The sequence below is a fragment of the Canis lupus genome, chromosome 18 (assembly GCF_003254725.2).
Source record: "Canis lupus dingo isolate Sandy chromosome 18, ASM325472v2, whole genome shotgun sequence".
NCBI classification, from domain to species: domain Eukaryota; kingdom Metazoa; phylum Chordata; class Mammalia; order Carnivora; family Canidae; genus Canis; species Canis lupus.
This window is the reverse complement of record NC_064260.1, coordinates 26,831,034-26,850,572: the sequence shown is the minus strand read 5'-3', so window position 1 is coordinate 26,850,572 and position 19,539 is coordinate 26,831,034. Positions and strand designations below refer to the sequence as shown.

The 19,539-nt window shown below is 44.7% G+C and overlaps 1 long non-coding RNA gene across 2 annotated transcripts in view; it reads right to left on the bottom strand.

Annotated features, from left to right (window-relative positions):
- Positions 1-2,601: 2,601 nt before the first annotated feature.
- Positions 2,602-19,539, bottom strand: part of LOC112663508 (uncharacterized) — a 75,529-nt gene continuing 58,591 nt past the window's right edge. The window contains exons 3-5 of one of the 2 annotated variants that reach the window (XR_003139301.3): positions 9,618-9,781; positions 9,235-9,417; positions 2,602-5,867 (exon numbers count right to left, since the gene is read on the bottom strand). This is a non-coding gene — a long non-coding RNA (uncharacterized LOC112663508). The remainder of the gene's footprint in view (positions 5,868-9,234; positions 9,418-9,617; positions 9,782-19,539) is intronic. The other variant, XR_003139302.3, reaches the window with a different exon arrangement.

Here is a 19,539-nt window from a genome sequence, read left to right as displayed (position 1 = left end):
CCCCCAGGCCGCATCCCCCCCCTCAGGCCGCATCCTCCCACTGAGGCCGCAAGCCCCCCAGGCCGCATCCCCCCCAGCCGCATCCCTCCCCAGGCCACATCCCCACCCCCCCGAGGCCGCATCCCCCCCTAGGCCTCCCCCCCATCCGAGGCCGCCGCCCCCCCCCGGAGCGGCAGCCCTCAGACTGACCCCGTAGGGCCCTGCGCTGGCGGGTCCCAAGACAGGGCCCCGAGGACCCCCGGGGTGAGACCCCCCCCCCGAGGCCACACAACCCCCCCACGTCTCGCGGTGCACGAGTGGAAGGGGAGAGAGCCCGGTGGCTGTGAGAGGCCAGGAGCGGCGGGGGCGCAGCGAGGAGCAGGTGCAGCCTGGGGGGGTGGGTGGCGAACACACGGCTGCAGGAGCTGCTGGCCGCAAAGCACCGACGAGCTCCAGCAACGCGTGTGCCTCCGTGCGTGCACGCACATGCACATGAGCACACAAGTACACACATACACACGCGTGCGCACGCACATGCAGACACACAGGCACAGACACATAAACACAGGCACACACGCACATGCAGACACACACACACATATACACACGCGTGCACACACACATAGACTCACACACACACCCGCGCAGAGACATAAACACAGGCACACCCGCACATGCACGCACAGACACGTACACGCGCACACGCAGACAGGCACACGCACACACATATATGCACACGGACAGACACACACATGCACACACATGCACACAGAGACACATGCATACAGACACACACACTCGCATGCACACACGCATGCACACACAAACGCATACACCCACACACAGACACATGCATACAGACACGCACACACACATGCACACACATATGCACGTGCACACAGACACGCACACATATACACACATGCACACCTACGCACATGCAGACACACCCAGACCCACACAGACACACGCAGACACATAAACACACAGGCATACAACGCAGACACAGGCACACATGCACACCTGCATACACACACATGCACACACATAAACACATGCGCACACACATGCATGCATGCAGAGACACACATATGTACACAGACACACGCACACACATGAACAGACCTAGGCCCAGACACACACACATGCACACGACACACAGACCCAGACACACACGTGCACACACACACGCACACAGAGACATACATACACACACATGCACACACACAGACTCACACGCACACAGAGATACGCTCCTGTGAGCAAGTGGCTGGGGAAAAAGTGACCACCGTAGGTTATGTGAGAGTCCAAGCAGCTGCGTGAAGCAGTGAAGTCACGAAGGAGGCGGGCACGGCGGCCGTTCACCAGGAGCGAGCCCGCGCCGCACACCCCGCCACGCTGCTCCCAGAGCAGAACTCACAGAGCAGCTTTGCCCCTCCAGGCACCTCACCCCCCGGCTCACAGAGCAGACGTGGCACGGAGGGCGAACACCTGTGCAAGACCACACGGCTGCTTACTTGCGAAAGTCACACATCAAATCCAGACACAAAGGTGATGCTCCTGGCTCTAGTGCTCTCCAGTCCAAAGCGACGCTCACCTTCACATCGAGCCCCTGCAGTTTTAAAAGGCAGGGCCGATGTTGGCTTCTGTCTCTACAGAAGAAGAAGCCAACGCTTAGAGAAGCGAAGCGAGTTGCCCAAGTTCACACGTCAGTGAAAAGGGTGATAGGAATCCAGGATGTTCTGACCGGGAGGCAGCTCCTCAGCTACTATTTTATGATGAGACTGGACTCCTCATGTCACACGTCTGTCGAGAGGCCCGCGTCGTATGTGCAAAGGACAGGCTGGGAGATGCGAGGCAGGAAAGGGGAAACCGTCAAGCACAGGGGCACTTGCAGGAAAAGCCCCAGCTCTGGCCTGACCCCGCACGAGAACACTAGACCCAGACGCCCCGGTTCGCCCTGCTCCCCTCCTTCTTTCCAAACACGGGAGCCAGACTGCATCATCCAGGCATTCAGGAAACTGGGGCCCGCGGTGAGGGAAGCTGGGCTGCAAAACTCACAGGACCTTGGGGCTGTCTACACACCCACGGGTAACAAGCTGGAGAACCCTACGTGGCGGGCTGGGGGTGGGCAGGTGGAAGGAGTGACCGCGCCAACAAAGGGAAGGCAATCCCAGGAAGTAGCTGCCCAACTGGCCTTCTACTGCCGGGACGATCTTTCCTGGCGTGGGAATCATGGCCTTCGTCTATGTGCTTCGTGTCCACCTCTACTAGGAAAAACCTATATATTCTTCTGGAGTCCGAGGCAGAAGTCAGGCCAAGGCCAGAAGGGGGGCAACAGGTCACAGGAAGACAGACATTCCAGATTGTGATCGAAACTGGAAGCCCTAGGCTGAAAGCTTTATTAAGCCACCTACAGCATCCATCTCAGGCGCTGATCTCCGCCAAGGGACCAGATCCCAGCCTCTGATTTATTGGCGATGAGAAGCACTGAAACAAGGCAGCAAATAGAGACTGCGAGAGTTGGCTCTTTTATCACAGTAATAAATGCACGTTCCCAGAATTATTGAAACCTTTTTATTTTTAAGTTCTCCACCCCTTACCTAATACAATTAAGGCCGAAATAAATTATACGAGGGATAAACAAAGAGACGTACTGCTTCCCAGAGACTCAAAAGGAAATCTAGATTATCTTCTTGCATTAATGCTACTTAACAAATACATCTCCAGCCCAGGCATAACTTAGTAGTAGGCTTCCCTTGGAAAAAATTAATTTGCCCCCAGATTTTTCTGGTTCCAGCCGATTTCCTTTAATAGTTCTTGTAAAAAAAATTGTTGTTTTTTGCTCATTTGTTTCTGCTTCGCATTTTTCTTTGAGCAGGACATGCTATATCCTAAAGTCATGAGAATAGATCACTGGGTAAAAAGCAAGCAGATGGACACACGCAGATTTCTCCAAAGCAAAAACTCGGAAGGCCTGGTATATCATGGGGAAGACAAATCTTACCTTGTTTCGAGAAAATAAAAGTCCATGCTTTTGATTTTTGGAGTTTTAGTCACGGCACTGGCTTATTTAAATGTGGGAAGCCTAAACTTATGACAAAGATCGCTGGTTCCGAAAGCAAAATTTTAAGATGTGTTTTAAACTGCAACGTCACCAGGAGATACCAGTGGCCAAAACTCTCTCTTGGGAAAGAAACAGTGTGCATCCTAGGCACAAGTCTAGGCTTGAATTCCAGATATGAAGTTGACTAGCTGGGTTATTTTTCACAAGTTCCCTAACTGTGAATCCCCATATCCTTGTCTGTGGAATGGGGGGAAGAGATGTCACCCATGTTTTATTGTACAGGTTAAATGGAATAACCCATGACAGATACTCCAGGAAGCAATGACTATGAAGAGCTCTCAGCAATTACGACGCATTATTAAGGTACCATTTTCCTGGCTGTATGATCCTTGGGTCCGCCTTGAAGACTTGGAGAAACCTAAAAAGGTCCCTAATGTAACAAATCACCAGAGTAGCAGAATAACTGAGTGGTTTTGTAAACCAGCGAGCAAGGATTGGTGGTGGTATGACATTAGCTGAAAACACAATTCTGGAGAAAGTGTGTGACAGATTATTTGGTTGGAATGTATATTAATTTTCTATTGCAGCACGACAAGTGATCACAAATATTGCAACTTGGAACTACATATACATTGACTGACTCACAGTTTTTATGGGTCATAAGTGTGGGCATGACTTAGCTAGGTCCTCTGCTCAGCGTCTGAAGACTGTGATCAAGCACACTTTGGGCTATGTTCTTATCCGAAGGCTTGACTGAGGAAGGATCCATGTGTACGCCCACTGAGGATGCTGGCAGAAACGGTTTCCTTGTGACCCAGGATTCAGGAACTGCCTCCTTGTTGGCTGCGGGCTGGAGGACACCATCAGACCGCAGGGGCTACCTGTGGCTCCCAGAGGCCACCAACAACTCCTTGCCACGTGGACTTCTCCAGTCTGGCCCCTTACTCATCAAGCCTCTAGATGCAACGTGCTAAAATGGCTTCGACATAGTATAATCACAGGAATGATTTTAAAGGAGGTCATCCATTACTTTTCATTCTATTTGTCATATTATTTTGGTTATAAATAAGTCACAAATCCCACCCGCACTCAGGGGGATGAGATTATGCAAGGTTGAGTCTGACTCCGTTTTTTGGCATTTGCTGACAATATTTAATCAAGCCTTCCTCTTTCCATTCTGCCCCATATCTGGGCAGGCTGATAAGAAAGCCTGGGCACCCCCTCATTTGACTCTGGAAGTTCAAACCACAGCAGCCCCAGGCCATACACAGGAGCCTTTACTCCAGGCCTCCCACCCCAAATGCCGTAAAATACCTCAAGCCACTTTGAACTTTCTCAAGATCCACCTTGGCCTCCCCAGAAAGCCTCATTTTGTGAGTAATAAGCATTTTCATACTCTCTTGGACTATGGTGTATGTGTGTCATTGGTCCTGACATCTGAACCAAATTCTGGGTAGAGTTCTTCCAATGGGGAACATTCTAAATTCAGAAATGGCCGAAGTGGTTATTGGTAATATAGACAGGGATCTAAAGCTTTTTCCAGGATGACTATTTGACTGTATCAAGTAAATATTTCAAGCACTGAGTGACCTGAACGTAGTGGTTCTAAGTGCAAAGGGTTTAACGTGAACTTTCTTAACCACTAGAGGGATTAATCTACGTAGTCTGATCACCCAGTCACGATCCCACCTATGCATTCATTCTAAAAGGATGTGTTGAGCATCTGTTGTTAGGTTCAAGGGATACGATAGTACCCATGACATACAATATCCCGACCTGTCTCATCATCTGGGGTATACAGAAAAATGCAGAGAACTGCGCATCAGCAAATGATACACGCTACCACGGGTAAAACGTGTGGAGCGATGGGATCGCCACGGAGAAATATCTGTCCCACTTCAATATGGTAACGTGAAGTGAGGAGTGAGAGATGAGCAGGGATTAGTCAAGCAGAATGTACCAACATAAATGCAGAGAAGAGGGCTATGGAGAAGCAACCAGGAGCACGGAGGTTGGTTCAAAAAGAGAAAAGCATGTGAAAAGGTCTAACAGCAAAGAAGGAATTGGGATAATCAGGAAACTAAAAGTATTTTAATAATTTAGTGCAAGGAGAGAATGTGTCCGTTACTTTAGCCCCTGGAGACCTGCTCTAAAATCACATGAAGAGCGTAAAACATCCAATGTCACGACTAACATAAACTGTGCATTCAGAAAGGTGGAGTTTTTTTTTTTTTTTCCCTACAGTTTTATGGTGTACAACAGCCAGACCTAGAGATACTGAGTTGGAAACATTCTGGAGTCTTCTCACGATCAATCGAGAGTCCTAACACATGCCTCCTGGATCTCTGATGTAACGTGTAAGATGAGCTTAATTCTCCAATCTTCTCTGGAGTCATCATAGCACGACAGGGAACGCCGCCGTGCTGGCCATCACGGCGAAGGCTCGGTCATGCTCAGCTCTGTGGTTTGATCCCACACTTAAGAGCCGTGTGGTCCTGGGCTTCTCATGCCCCAGTTTCTTCCCTTGTGAATAGACAGTCATAATATTTGCAAAGATACCACTTGTGAGAATATGGGATTTCTTTGATTATACCAACTCTCCCCGTGTCCCACACCCCAGAGCTGTCACTGTAACCCTCTGCACGGTTGGAAAGAGACAACAAAGCTCCCCGGAGAGAGAAGAGCCTCTGATCCAAACTTTGGCTTCGCAGCGAAGGTGTCTTCAGTCGGAGTCGAGCGGGGCTGCCATTGTTGATTCATTCTGTGTCGGTGCCTGAGAAACTTAGTGACTTGTGTTGATATTTATGTTGGCATTTGGAGTCTCAGGAGGTGGGATTGAGATATGAAAAAAGACAAGAGAAAAAGAGAACTTTTTAAAAGCCAGAACAAGTGCCAGAGTTTGTCTTTTCACTCTGGGTTGACTTCTAAATAACTTTCCGGGTTTCTTTCTGCATAATCTCATAGGAAGAAGGATCTTGGCTGAGAGAGATGGGGGGGGGGGGTAAGAAAAAATTTAAAGGATGTAAAGTATACTCAGAATTTCAATGAATATTGATAAAATATGTGCAAAGAGTTACTGTTTTAAACTATTATTTTATTTTTCGGAAATAGGTCAGTGCAGAGTAAAATTTATGCAGGGACAAAATTAGACGCAAAAGATTCAGGGTCTCGACACAACTAGGCTTTTATAAGAACCTAAGTGTGTACATGACCCATGTCCTCTGAGAACAGGGAGCAGCACACCAAAGCTAGAGTGATGCGTGATAGAGCCAATCAAAGTGTCATTCTCATCTTTAAAAAAAAAAAAGATTTCTCAATTTCTTGGAGAGAGAAAGGGAGAGAGTGGCAGGTGTGGGGGAGGGCGGAGGGAGGGAGAGCCTTACGCAGACTCCAAGCTAAACACGGAGCCTGGAGCCCGACGTGCGGTTCAATCCCACGACCCTGGTAGCAGGACCTGAGCCAAAACCGAGAGTCAGATGCTCAACTAAACGCACCCCCAGGCCTCTTTCAGTTCGTCTCATCTCTCACTAAAGACTCCAGATATGGCCAGCAGGACCCCCCACCACCCCCTCGCTCCGTCCTCAACCTCCATCAGATGAGCGAGCGTGCATGCCGACACCATCCTGAGCTCATCCAAAAAGGGAAGCTTAACCAATGAAACAACCTATTTGGCACTTCCAGGGCTTCTTCATTCCTGGATCAGCTTGAGGGAGGGGAGAGGGACTGCGTGGATAAGAGGTCTCCTCCGGTGGAGAAGGACCGCGGTGATGGATGCTGCGCTTCCACTTCACTACACAAGCTTCCCGTTTTGGGGGGAAAAAAGAACTATCGCTCCCTTTGTGATCTTTTCCCTTATTCCAGATGTTGCTTCTTGTTGCTCCATACGGTAACTACACACCCCACACCCATTTGCAGAATTGCTCTTGCGCACCCGTGATGGAGCTCTCCCAGAGACGGACACTAACGGCTCCCAGAACGGAGCCCATCCTGCCATTCTATGAGAGCGCAGAGCAGTGATTCCTGAAAGATGACCCAGTAGGCCCCAGAAATCAGTGTAGATGCTTTCCGAAAGTAAGCACTGTCAACAAGGTTCATTTATGGTAATGGAGTTGTAAAATCAACCAATTGTCTAAAAGCAGGGGATCTATTAAACCAAGTATGCTGTAACTTTAAAACGAAGTTCCATATACGCATTCCAGTTGAATAATAAAAGCATATTCGACGGCGCGGGGAACTGCTCCCAGGGTTAAGATGCAGAGCGCCGTGGGCAACAAGACGATCCTATTCTTGCAATATGTTAAGATGTACGTTCCTAGCAATTTCCCCCTCCCCACCTTCTCTCTGTCTCTGTGCGTCTGTAGAAGGTGCTCACTCTTTTCTTACAGATCTCACTCAAAACTCACTTTCTTGGGCATCCCAGGTGGCTCAGCAGCTTAGCGCCGCCTTCAGCCCAGGGCATGACCCTGGAGACCCGGGATTGAGTCCCGCATCGGGCTCCCTGCCTGGAGCCTGCTTCTCCCTCTGCCTGTATCTCTGCCTGTTTCTGTGTGTGTCTCTCATGAATAAATAAATTAAATATTAAAAAAAAAAACTCACTTTCTCATGGAAGCCTTCCCTGCACTCTACACTTAAAATCCCAAGCTCTTCTCAAGTACTTGAGTCCCCATTCCCTTGTTTATTTTTCCTCCTTAGTATTTATAACTCTGCAGCATACTAGGTGTACCTGTCAAGGTCCTAGAAAGAAACAGACGGCACACGGAGTATAGTCACTGCGGGGGGTGGGGGGGGGAAGGGGGATAGTGCAGGGAGTATTTGCAAGGGTGTAAGCAGCATGAAGGAAAATCAGCAAGATACTGCGAAATATCCCAAGATGGGCAACAATTGGGGTAGGGACAATGCCATCCCTGGAAATGAGGGGACACGAGGAGAGTGTAGTTATCAGAACCTGGAGAGAAAGTAGTGACCGCAGAAGAGGGCTACTGGACAGGAGCTGTGGCTGCACAACGGGGCAAAGCCCCTGCGGACCCAGGGCCTCTCTGGCCTTCCATTTCCTGACCTCTTGCCGGTGCCTCCCGTGATATGACGTATATATATAAACATACTGTGCATAAAACATGTATAGTGGAGTTCTGAACGGAGAACAGAACTTTTCCTGAGATCATTCCTTGGCTGCACGGGACCAACTTTATTTCTCAAGGGGAGGCCCGTAGAGTACACATTCTGAAGCCAACCGGAATGCAGACGACCAAAGAGCTGCTGGATGGGGTCCTTAAAGTCCATTCTCCCACAGAGCTGGGTGGAAATGCCCAGGTGGAAAGCAGTCAACAACTGCAAGGTTTACTTAGTTATTTGGATATTGACTCCCCTCATTAAAATTTAATTTCTGAGAGGATAGGGCTTTTTTTTTTTTTTTTTGGTCCGTTTTGGCCACTAATATATTCCCAGCACCTAGAAGACTGCCTGCACACAATATGTTGGCTTAGTAAATATTTGATGAATGAATGAATGGATGCAATAGATATAAAATGTTTGAATTTGGGTAGTAAGTCTATGGGTAGTTTTATTTATTTATTTATTTTCCTATGGGTGGTCTTAATTTCTTCATGTGACTTTTCATGTTTTCTAAGTTTTTTCAATAAACGTACCTGTTTATAATCAAGATATATATATATAGTGATACACACACACACACACACACACACAGACCCACACGCACGTACATACATATACTGGAGTCCAGCAAGAAAGCAGAGAGAAGGAAGCCAATTCCTCTTCTGGAATTCATCAAGTAATAAAACGGGTGCTCTGTTCCCTAGCCCTGAACCATGCAGACTCCGTCATGTCTAGGAAATGCTAATCAATATTGTCTTTCCAGGCTTTACAAACATCCCAGACCGATTGCCTATATATTATTTATGCTGTCAAGATAATATTTAGGTGATACATAATTAAACAACAGCCAACTCCAGAGACACAAGTAGAGCGCTGATCACGAAAGAATCCAGCCTCATTTTGACAAAAGGAAGGAAAGATGTCCTTCGGGGGTTTGACAACTATTTTTTAATAAAACCAGACAAGCAGCTTGGAAGTTCCTCTTCCTGGCGGAGGCCCCCAACCTTTAGCAGTAGGTGTCCCAAATGAGCGCCATTACTTTCACTTTTATCTAGCTACCTGTAAATTAGAGTTACCTGTAGCACGAGCCCAACTCGATCTCTGGTCCCTAAATACCAGGCCGGAAGTAGATTCTGGGAACACGTTCCCCATGGCAGAAATTACCCTTTCAGTAGCAGAAATGTTGATTGGATGATATGAAATTGTATTTTATCAGTCGACTCAAAACATATATGGTAAAATCCTGTTGAGAAGGCCCCCTGGAAAAAAAATTAAAATTAAAAAAAAAAAAGAATGCCCCCCCTGGTACCCAAGTTTCACCTGCCCCGGATACTAGGTGCTGCACCGTACATGTTAGGACAACGCAGAAAGCAGTAGACCAGTTACCTCCTGCATTCGCACCAGTCCTATAACAGGGGCTTCTAGCACTTTTAATGGTATGTAATAGATATTGACTTACACACCCAGGTGTGAATGGTGTGTTTTCCTTTTTCCACTTTCCAGCTTGAAAACAAATGAGCTTCTATTTCTGTTCACCATTACCCCCTTTCTTCACTCTGGATGCTGTTCCCTGCTCTTCTGTACGGTTAATTGCATGTCAAACACTTGAACACTCCCTGAATGCTGAAAATGAAAATACCAGATTGCATGGAAGGGTTCTGTCGATCACAAGAAAATAATCTTAGATGCAGTCTATAAATATTGTTAAATCAATGAAGGTTTTACGTTGACTCGCTTCATCTATGTTATGGAATTTATCAACTACGGGTGTATTTTCTCTGTATTTATCATGAAATTTCACCAAGAGCATCTTTGACTCCAAAAATGATTCCCAATCAGGTAAATGGCAATAAAAATTTAAAGCAAGACATTATGTTAAAAGGAGACGAGTAAGATATAATAGCCATTGCCATCTGATGTTTCACGGCAGAGAGTTTCTGGCTAAAGACCTCCATGAACCGATGTCCCAAGGTTCCACGGAGCCCTGGCCAGGACTTTGCTGGCTCAGGGGCAGTGGCAGTAAGGGCGGCAGCCTCAGCACCTTTGATCGGAGTAATGGACTGATTAATAAATGGTAACCTAGTTTATACAGCGTAAAGATGTCTGATTGGACACACTAATTCATCAGGGTTGTATCTTCACGCTAAATTAGCAGCGGCAGCCCCAGGAAGAGGGAAGGGGCAGTGGCAAGGAGCCTAGACAGCAGCCAAGATGACAGCAGGAAAGGCTCTGCTGCAAGTTGAGACAGAAAAGCAAAGAGGATTTGTTGGTAAATCCTTTGGTCTGTGGTTCAGCATCATTAAAAAACTAATTTTTATGTTCATCTAACTCCGTTTTATGCAATTAGCAAGGGTCACTAAGAGACCCAAAGAAATAGGGAAGAAAAACCTGAGGATGTACCGTGTCCTTTGCCGAAAGTAATGCAAATTTACCGTCTGCTGATTTCGCCACCACAGTGATGCTGGAAACGCGACTGTGTCAGGTGTACGAGGCAAGGCCCTCGCCCGGCAGCCCATCGACGACAGGGGTGGCATTTTCCTAACACCTGTTTTTAAGAGTTTGAAGCTTAAAACTGCTACTTTCCACTGACCGGACTGACGTTGTTACCAAGGTCTCCTTAGCTGAACTGGTACCTTGGCTTATTTAATCCAGAGAGCCCACAGCAAGGTCTTCAAAGTTTCGGGGGACAGTACAGACGGCAACCTCCCACCCTCCCTGGAGAAGAAGTAGGGAGCCGTCCTGCTGCAGGGAAGGCCAATTCTCAGAAGTTGGATCAAGAATTTAGTTTGCAATTTCTTTCTGTGAGTACAGGGTTTATTTAAAAAGAATAGTCTCTCAAAAAAAAATAAAATAAAAATAAAGAATAGTCTCTCTTGCTTAAAATCAGTCATCCCAGTGTTTATTTAAAAAGAAAAAAATAAAAAGTCCCAGGTCCCTCAGTGTATGTGAACAGCATATGGTACCTGGTTGGTTCACGATTAGAAAATAATTGGAACTATTGCTTTGTTCATTGTCGCACTCCTACTGATGGGTACAGAGAAATGCCATAGTACAAAGGCACCGAGCTTTGTGTGAAGCATTTAACAGACACTGTTTCATTATTTTGTTGTGAATGAAGTAGAGAATAATGGAAGCCCAATTAATGAAGCTGGCCCATTTCTAGAAGAAAAGAAGAACTAAAAGCAGGTCTTCAAATAATAAAAGGTTTTCATGTGGAATAATAACAACATTCCAGTATGATTCAGGGGGCTTGAAGAATATCTAAGGAGGTATCAGCTGTCTTCCCGCTGATGAGTTCAAGGCAATTTCAGGGAAATTTCCTCAAGTCCTCCAACAGGAAAGCCATATAGATCCAGGAAGAACCTTGGAAACTGCACTTGGCTACTGTATTAGACCAAACCTCTTTTAGTTGTCTTTTCTTTAGACAAAATGGTCCATGTCGAGGTCCTCTGATGTGTGGACTTGGCTAGGTTACGGCACCGCGTGATTCCGCCCAATAGTCACAGAGGTGTTGCTGTGAAGATACATGGTCTATGTGAGTAAAGCCCATAATCACTTGATTTTAAGCCAGAGAGACTATTACCACAGGGGAGTCTCATTCGGTCACCTGAAAGGCCTTAAGAAGGAGGCTGAACCTTCTTGGATGAAGAAATTTTGTCTCTGGGAGGAGCAGCCACAGCCTGTGCTGGGGGTGCCAGCCTGCCCTTCCTGGTTGCCCGCCCCAGGATTTGGAACCTTCCTAGCCAGGCCCCACAATGACATCAGCCAATTATCGATTGATTGATTGATTGATTGATTTTTGCAGTAAATCTCTTAACTTCTGTCTCCTGTAGCTCCTCTTTCTCTGGGTTGCACTGCCAACTGGTGCACTCAAATTCCGTTACTCTCTTGTGGTTCAATGTGATATAAAGTCAGTTGCCAAAAAAGAAGTATCGTATGTAAGACAAATGTACAGTTGACTGAAAATGAGAAAAATGATTTTAAAATGGGTATGGGAAAGCAGCTACGTTATGATTGAATATATCGTCTCTGTACATTGTGTTAACACTTTGCAGTTCCTTGTTTTTTTGCTATTTTGCTATAGAAGCCTGATCAGATATGTGTAATATAAAAGCATAATTAAAATTTCATTATTTCATTACTTACCATTCGGTGAGACTTAATCTGTCGCTATTTTCTAGTCAATTAATTTTAAGAATGGGGCCAAGGAGACATGAATTTTGACAAGAGGGTTAAGAAAAAGTTTTCAAAATTACAGAACTGCTCAGGAAAGAGAGTCACTGGCAAAGTACTTCTGTGAGAGGGATAAAGGAAACATGTTGCCTTTTTCTGTTGTTGGAGGCAATGTCTGGCTTTACCAAATACGTAGTTTTTTTGGTTTCTTTTTTTAATTATTTTATTTTATTATTATTATTTTTTACGGTGGTTTCTTTTTTTAAAAAAACGATTTACTTATTTTAGAGAGAGAGAGCATGCGGAGAAAATAGGCAGAGGGAGAGGGAAAAAGAATCCCAAACAGACTCCCCGCTGAGCACAGAGCCTGCCCTGGGGCTCCATCTCATGGCCCTGAGATCATGACCTGAGCCAAAATTAAGAGTCTGAGGCTCAACCAACTGAGCCACCCAGGGGCCCCTCCAAACACATAATTTTGATAAAAGGCCCTATTATTACCCCAGTTTCTTTATTTCTTCCCATCAGTGCTTTATCATCATAATGCTAGTGGAAGCCAGAAAATGTTAAGTATCTGCAGATCCAATATTTTTGCCTCCTTGCACAAAACTATGACTCTAGCAGTCACCTCCAAACACTCTGGAGCCAAACACAGCCATGGGGTTGAAGCCAAACGGCCGACCCTGGTTGTAATGGAGAACAGGAAACTGGAGTCATAAACGGTCTCGATGAAAATGATCAGCAGTGTGAGTGGCACAGGTAAGGAAGGCTCTTAAATGGATGTTTCAGAATCCAATGGACTCCCTTTAAATAAGAATTTATGGTTTTACTGACACAGGACAGTTTAAAATGGACCCACATGCAGGGAAGAATAATGAAGAGAAATACTAAAGGTAAGCTGGAAAGACAGCCGTGGCCCCTGCACGATTTCTCTAAAATCTAGCTCCACTGAATCACTGACATGTTCTCTATTTAATAGGAGGCTGCTCTCTGACACCATAAATCCAGCAACAGTATTTTAGTTATTTACTAAGTGATTAAACTGTAGTAATTTATTCCATTCTTACACCCATATTTTCCCCCAGGATCCTAAAAGATTTTACTGCCTTCCATAAAGCATTTTCACTCTAAATATCGATATCGATTTAACTATATCCTATTATTTTTTAGATTTACTTTCTTATTTTGCATGAAGTTCTAATCTCCACACAGTTTATGAAAAGATAAAGTAGCTCACTTCCAGAACCCCTTTCTGAGGGTCCTTCTATGCTTTTATTTTTCCCCCCCTGGCTGCCAGTTCTGGGGAAATTACCTTTGACAATAATCCTAATTGTGACTTGACTTTGGTGCTCCTTATAGACGTTTTTAAAGAGGATTGCCACATTAAAGGTAAAAACTGCATAAAAAGGGTAAAATCTCAGGCCTCTGAGTAAATACTCAAGGCGAGATTGAGCTAACCAGCCAGCACACCCGACGAACAACGTCCCCATTAACTATCCCGCACGCCCCTGGGTAGTGGTGGGGATGAGGCCGGGGAGGAATGTGCAGTAAAAGGAGCAGAAACCCCTGGATCAAGTCAACCCAACATTCTGGATAATCAGTTTTACTCACATTCTTAGAGGAAATACTTTTTAGCAAACCAGTGTGAAATCATTATTTTCAATGTTAATGTGTTATGCATTAACATTGTGATAGAGCGTCAAGTATGAAAATTTTTTTAAAAAGTATGAAACTCATACACTGTATCTTACAGTTTGGCATTTCGTAATGTGGGACAGCATGTTAAACTGCGGCAGGAATTTGTAAGACAAATTGCAACCATTACTAAAAGATCAGCCTTTGGGACTTGCCTTCAGGTGCCTTCAGATATCATCGGCATCGCCTTTTACGTTGGACTCACAATTTCTTCCATTTCCTTCCCTCATCCTACTTAAAAATATGCATTCACTCTCTTCTTTACTGAAGGGTACTTTGGTGAGAAAGTTTGAGGAGCATTATGTTAGGGGCACTGATCTCAGGGAAAGGTGTTTCACGCTGAGACCAGGATAAAGCATGGTTACTTACCATGAGTCAGGCGTGTTCTTAGCAGGTGTGAGCTAACAGCTATGGTTCAAATGCCTTAGCTTTCGTTTATAACACCTACAGAATTCTGAGGGCCGGATGAGTGGTCTGGCCGGAGACAACCTGACTTAGTTCCAGCCCTTTCTTCATCTCCTCTTGGTTGAAAAATATTATTTTCTTTCTTTTTTTTTTCAAAAGAGACAGGCTTTTCCTTCTTCTAGGAACATACTACTCAAAAAGCAATGCTGCTTGGAAACATCCTACAGGAAAAGGTGATGTTGACCGGTGCAATGGAGAGTCACTGAAAGCTGAGGGGCTCTTATCTCCTCAACTCTAAAACACTGCTTTCATCCTTTCTGTGCGCCTGTTTCCCCACTTACAAAAATAGAGGCTATGACTCAACAAAACCCCATTGAGATGAAACGCTTGGTGCCTTCCAAAAGGCTATTTAAAAATAACATTCATAGATTTATTTCATAGACATCTATATATCTCCTCCTCAAAATCAATGAAGTTGTGAATGAAACAAGTAAGGACATTTAACATGGTCACCAGAGTCAAATCAATAGCTTTACCATGCAAGTTAAAATTCTGTTACTTGAATTAATGCTTTTATTTATAAGGAGTGATTTTTAAAGAATATCGACTGAGACCAAATCACCATGTTGTGAAGCAAAATGTAAAGCTTAAGAACACCTTTGGATAGTAATATTTTAAGTTGACTTTGCTTATTGAGCTTTGCACTACTGAAAATAAGACATCTTAATCCAAATAAGCATATGATTATAATCAATTAAAAAAAGACATTCTTGTCCTTTACCTCTGATCTTTACTCTATACCTAAGACTGATGTTCATAAGCCAGACTCTAACTCCACATAAATGGTAGCAGCTCAAAGTATGTGTCATGTGTTTCCCTTTGCACCAAAAAAAAAAAAAAAAAAAAAGACGGTACCTTATGTAAGGACTTTATTGTCCACCTTCCATGGAACATTTTAGCACAGTAAACCATAAAGATATTTATTTATTTATTTATTTATTTATTTATTTATTTATTTATTTTCTTTAGCCTCACTCTAATGTCCCAAACTAAGTAAATCAGATTCTAACCTAGCAATTCTCTCCTTAGCAAGAAAATGTAACTCTTGGAGCTGAATTCCCCAGCAGTGAGATTGGAGCATTTCTTGGATTTTTGCACAATAGGCTATTGAATTCCCTAGCACTGGCACCAAAGAGTACTGTATCTCCCCACCCCAGTACTGTATTCTGAGCTTGGATAATTCACACACATGCACATGTACATGTACACGCACACACACGTGCCTCCTTCGTTGACAGTATCACTCTTAAGTAGCCGTGTGTTTGTTCACAGACAAGCCTCTTTTCTTACCCACGCTAATAATCCTATTTTGTGGGCTAAAAGCCACAAAATAAATTTAGTACTTGCGTCCTTATCTAATCCATATTTACTGCACATATGTCAGGAGTGATCAGATGGAAGAAAAAGGAGATATATTTTTCTGTATTGCAGAAGAAACGATTTAGATTCAGGATTGGATTTTCCATTTATGTATCCTTGCAATACAAATGCAATAATGCTGGCACAAAATGACCTGGCTGCCTTTTTCAATAAACAGCAAGACTGTTAGCCAGACCATTTCATAAGCTTATCTTAAAGGTGAAAAAAGAGGCATTAAAAAACACAACAACAATTATCTTACAGCAGTACTGCACCTTTCCTCTGAGACTCTTAAAACATTCTGGAAATTATGGTCCAAACTCTGCGCTCAGCACATAACCATCCTCCTCTGGTCCTCCCAGTGAGAAATACAGTACATAAGAGTGGATAAAAATGACTCTCCAATAAATACAGTTCATCTTTCTCTCATGAAATACAACTATTTTGGACAGATATACACAATTCGGAAAGCCAACGGTGTATAAAACCTAAGAGGCCCTTCCCAGGAGTTTCAGGCGTACAGGCCCCCCAGGACTGAATCCAATTCACAGATGTTGTTTGCTTGGCCTGCACATGTTTTAAAGATTAAAAAATTTCACATAAAGTCTTGAGTTTCCATCTTCTCTGGAAAGACTTGAGGGATTTGATAACGCTGAGCCCATATTCCTTAGGGCAGTTGTTGGAGCTCTGTCCTCAGGGATACTGGCTTCACCAGTGACTGCTTACCCTACGTTTGCTACACCTGCCCTATTTGCTTTAGCTGCTCACCCTTGGAGGTAATCCACCTTGAAAACTTAGTTTTAATCTGGGTAGACACACTACCTCCCTAACTAGGTTGCTTTTTTCCATGTGCTTCCTAATCACACTTTAACATTTAGTTACTGAGATAACCCTGGGATGACAACTCCTATTGCAACCTGGACTTCATTAATTATTTCAGCAAATGTTTGTTACATATGCCAAGCAGAAGACTGGGATCTGGAGGGTATATAGAAATAAGTCAGACCTGAATCCCATCCTTGGAAAGCCACTGGTCTGATGAGGAAGATGAAACTTGGATAGAAATTTCAAGGTGGAAATATACCAACGCTGTAAGAGGGCTATTTAAAAAGGGTCAAGGATTTCAAAGAAAGGAAAACCCAGGTCCACTGGGAATGGGGGAGGAAAGGCCTTGTGAAGGAGGCTTCCTAGGTCCCCTTCTCTGGGAAGCAGACTCTGAGATGGAGGTTTGCATGCAGGTAGCTTTAATGAGGATGCTCTCAGGATAATCACTTTAGGGGAGTAAAAGAAGCAGGATGGGAAAAAGGTGATGCTGAACCAACATGCAGTCCCAACAACTGGCTTCAGCAGAGCTCATGGGGAGCTTTGGAACTGGGATGGCCTTCCAGGTTGCTCCAAATAGGGCCGAGTGGCCAGGACTTTATAACCTACGCCAGCCAGCCCGTGCATGTGCTCATCAACGGGCAAACTTGCTGGCTCCCGTTAACTCCTTCTTTGTGCTTTCTGGGCTCAGGTATGGCCAACTCTGCTTTATATTCTGTTCCCAGGCAGTGAGCACATAGGGCAGCGCCTACCTTGTAATTTTTTCCGATGATGGCTCTATGGGGAATATGAGGCAGCCCCATGTCCCCGTGCGGTAGGTGGGTAGGCAGACTCAGGCTGCACTGCATGCCCGCACCCATCCGTGCTTCTTTTTCTCAGCCTCATCACCGAGTCTGTCTCACTCCATTCTTGCTCTCACTCTCTTCCTGGGAATGCCTGAATTTGCAGATCCCTAAGTGTAAATTCAAACTGAGAGATAAGCAGCCCCACGTTGGCACTGGGTCCACCATCTTGTTTTAGCCAGCTTTCCCCAGAAAGTCTCATGATGGAGTTAGATTTTTTCCCCCACTATTTTGCTATCTGGCATCCTTGTATGGATGTTCCAAAATGCTAGGGGAGTGGAGGGGTGATTGGCACACCAACCCTAAGGAACAAATGTGTTTGGGCACCATTACTAGTATCACTCCAACCTAGGCAGCCATATTATTTAAGGTATTTTGTAACACTGACTTAGAAAAATCTTCACTGGCCATGGCCAGCTTGATTAACAATAACAAAAAGTCATAGTTACCAATTACTGACCACTTTCTATAATGACAAGTACAGGAATGAGCAATTTGTGCATATTCTCTTAAATTCTTATATCAACTCTTCAAAAAACATATTATTCCCCTTTTATAGATGAGTAAGCAGAGGATATCAAAGACAAAAAAAAAAAACTTGCTCATGGTCACATAGCTGATAAGTCGAAAGCTAATGTTCAAATGGTAGTCATCTGGGTCCTCGACCTTAGTTCTTTCTCCTACATCTGCTGCCTGTAGAAATGGTAAGCGGTTATTCAGCTCCTTCCAAGTATAATGTTCTTTACATATATTACCTAACTGAATGTTTACAGAAACCCCATAACATTTATTATTGCCTGATTTTTCCACATGGAAAATAAGGCTAGGAAAACTTGACAAAAATCAGCGAGCTAAGTAGCCATGCCTAATTCATGGTCTGACTGTTCCCTGAGCCTGTATTGCCTCCACTCTGTCTCATGCTCTGTCTCCTTGGTGAGAAAACAGAAAGCTCAGAGAAGCCACATGGGAATGTTCAAACAACTCCACAATTTGCAGAAGTCATTAGATACTGTCTACGCTATCTGCTATATAGGCAGATTGATGTCAGGAGCCAAGGGCTTCCTGCTATTAGCAATAAACCAGATTTTAATGATCCCCAGCCTTGGGACACCTGGGTGGCTCAGTGGTTGAGCACCTGCCTTTGGCTCAGGTTGTGATCCCAAGTCCTGGGACTGAGTCCTGCATTAGGCTCCCCACAGGGAGCCTGCTTCTCCCTCTACCTGTGTCTCTGCTTCTGTGTCTCTTGTGAATAAATAAATAAAATCTTTAAAAAAGAATGATCCACAGCCTTTCCTCCAGCTTGAAGTCAATGTGGCAGCCTTTACAGAGACCTCTAGGTCCTTAGAAAGACTCTGGGATTCACAAGGAAGATGGTCTTCACTGCTTAGAGCCATTGTGAGACTCATAAGCATCCATGAAAGTTCTGAAGATGGCAAATGGAAGAGGGAAAGTCCAAGGCAATGTTTTTAATACTTACCGAACCTATCACCAGGTTACCAGAGTCTTTGGGACCCAAATATAACTCCTCTGAATGACGCCAAATACATATAAACCTCCACTAGCACCTGAGAAGAGACCTAGGGGAAATAATATTTGTATGTAATAGCCTCTTCCAACATTCACCAGGATGAGGCCTCAGAAAAGCGACCTCAAAAAGCAATTCAAAGTGCTGGTGAACCAAATGGAATGGAAAAATAATCATGATTCCAAGGTTTTCTTTTTTTTTTTTTTCTTTTTTTTTTAATTTTTTTTATTTATGATAGTCACAGAGAGAGAGAGAGAGAGAGAGAGAGGCAGAGACACAGGCAGAGGGAGAAGCAGGCTCCATGCACCGGAAGCCTGACGTGGGATTCGATCCCGGGTCTCCAGGATCGCGCCCTGGGCCAAAGGCAGGCGCCAAACCACTGCGCCACCCAGGGATCCCCAAGGTTTTCCACAATCAGTGTAAAGTTAAGATCTTAATAAATCTGACTTATGATAGGCTATGTAGAAGAATCCAGATACAAAAGACTACATACATATCACCCC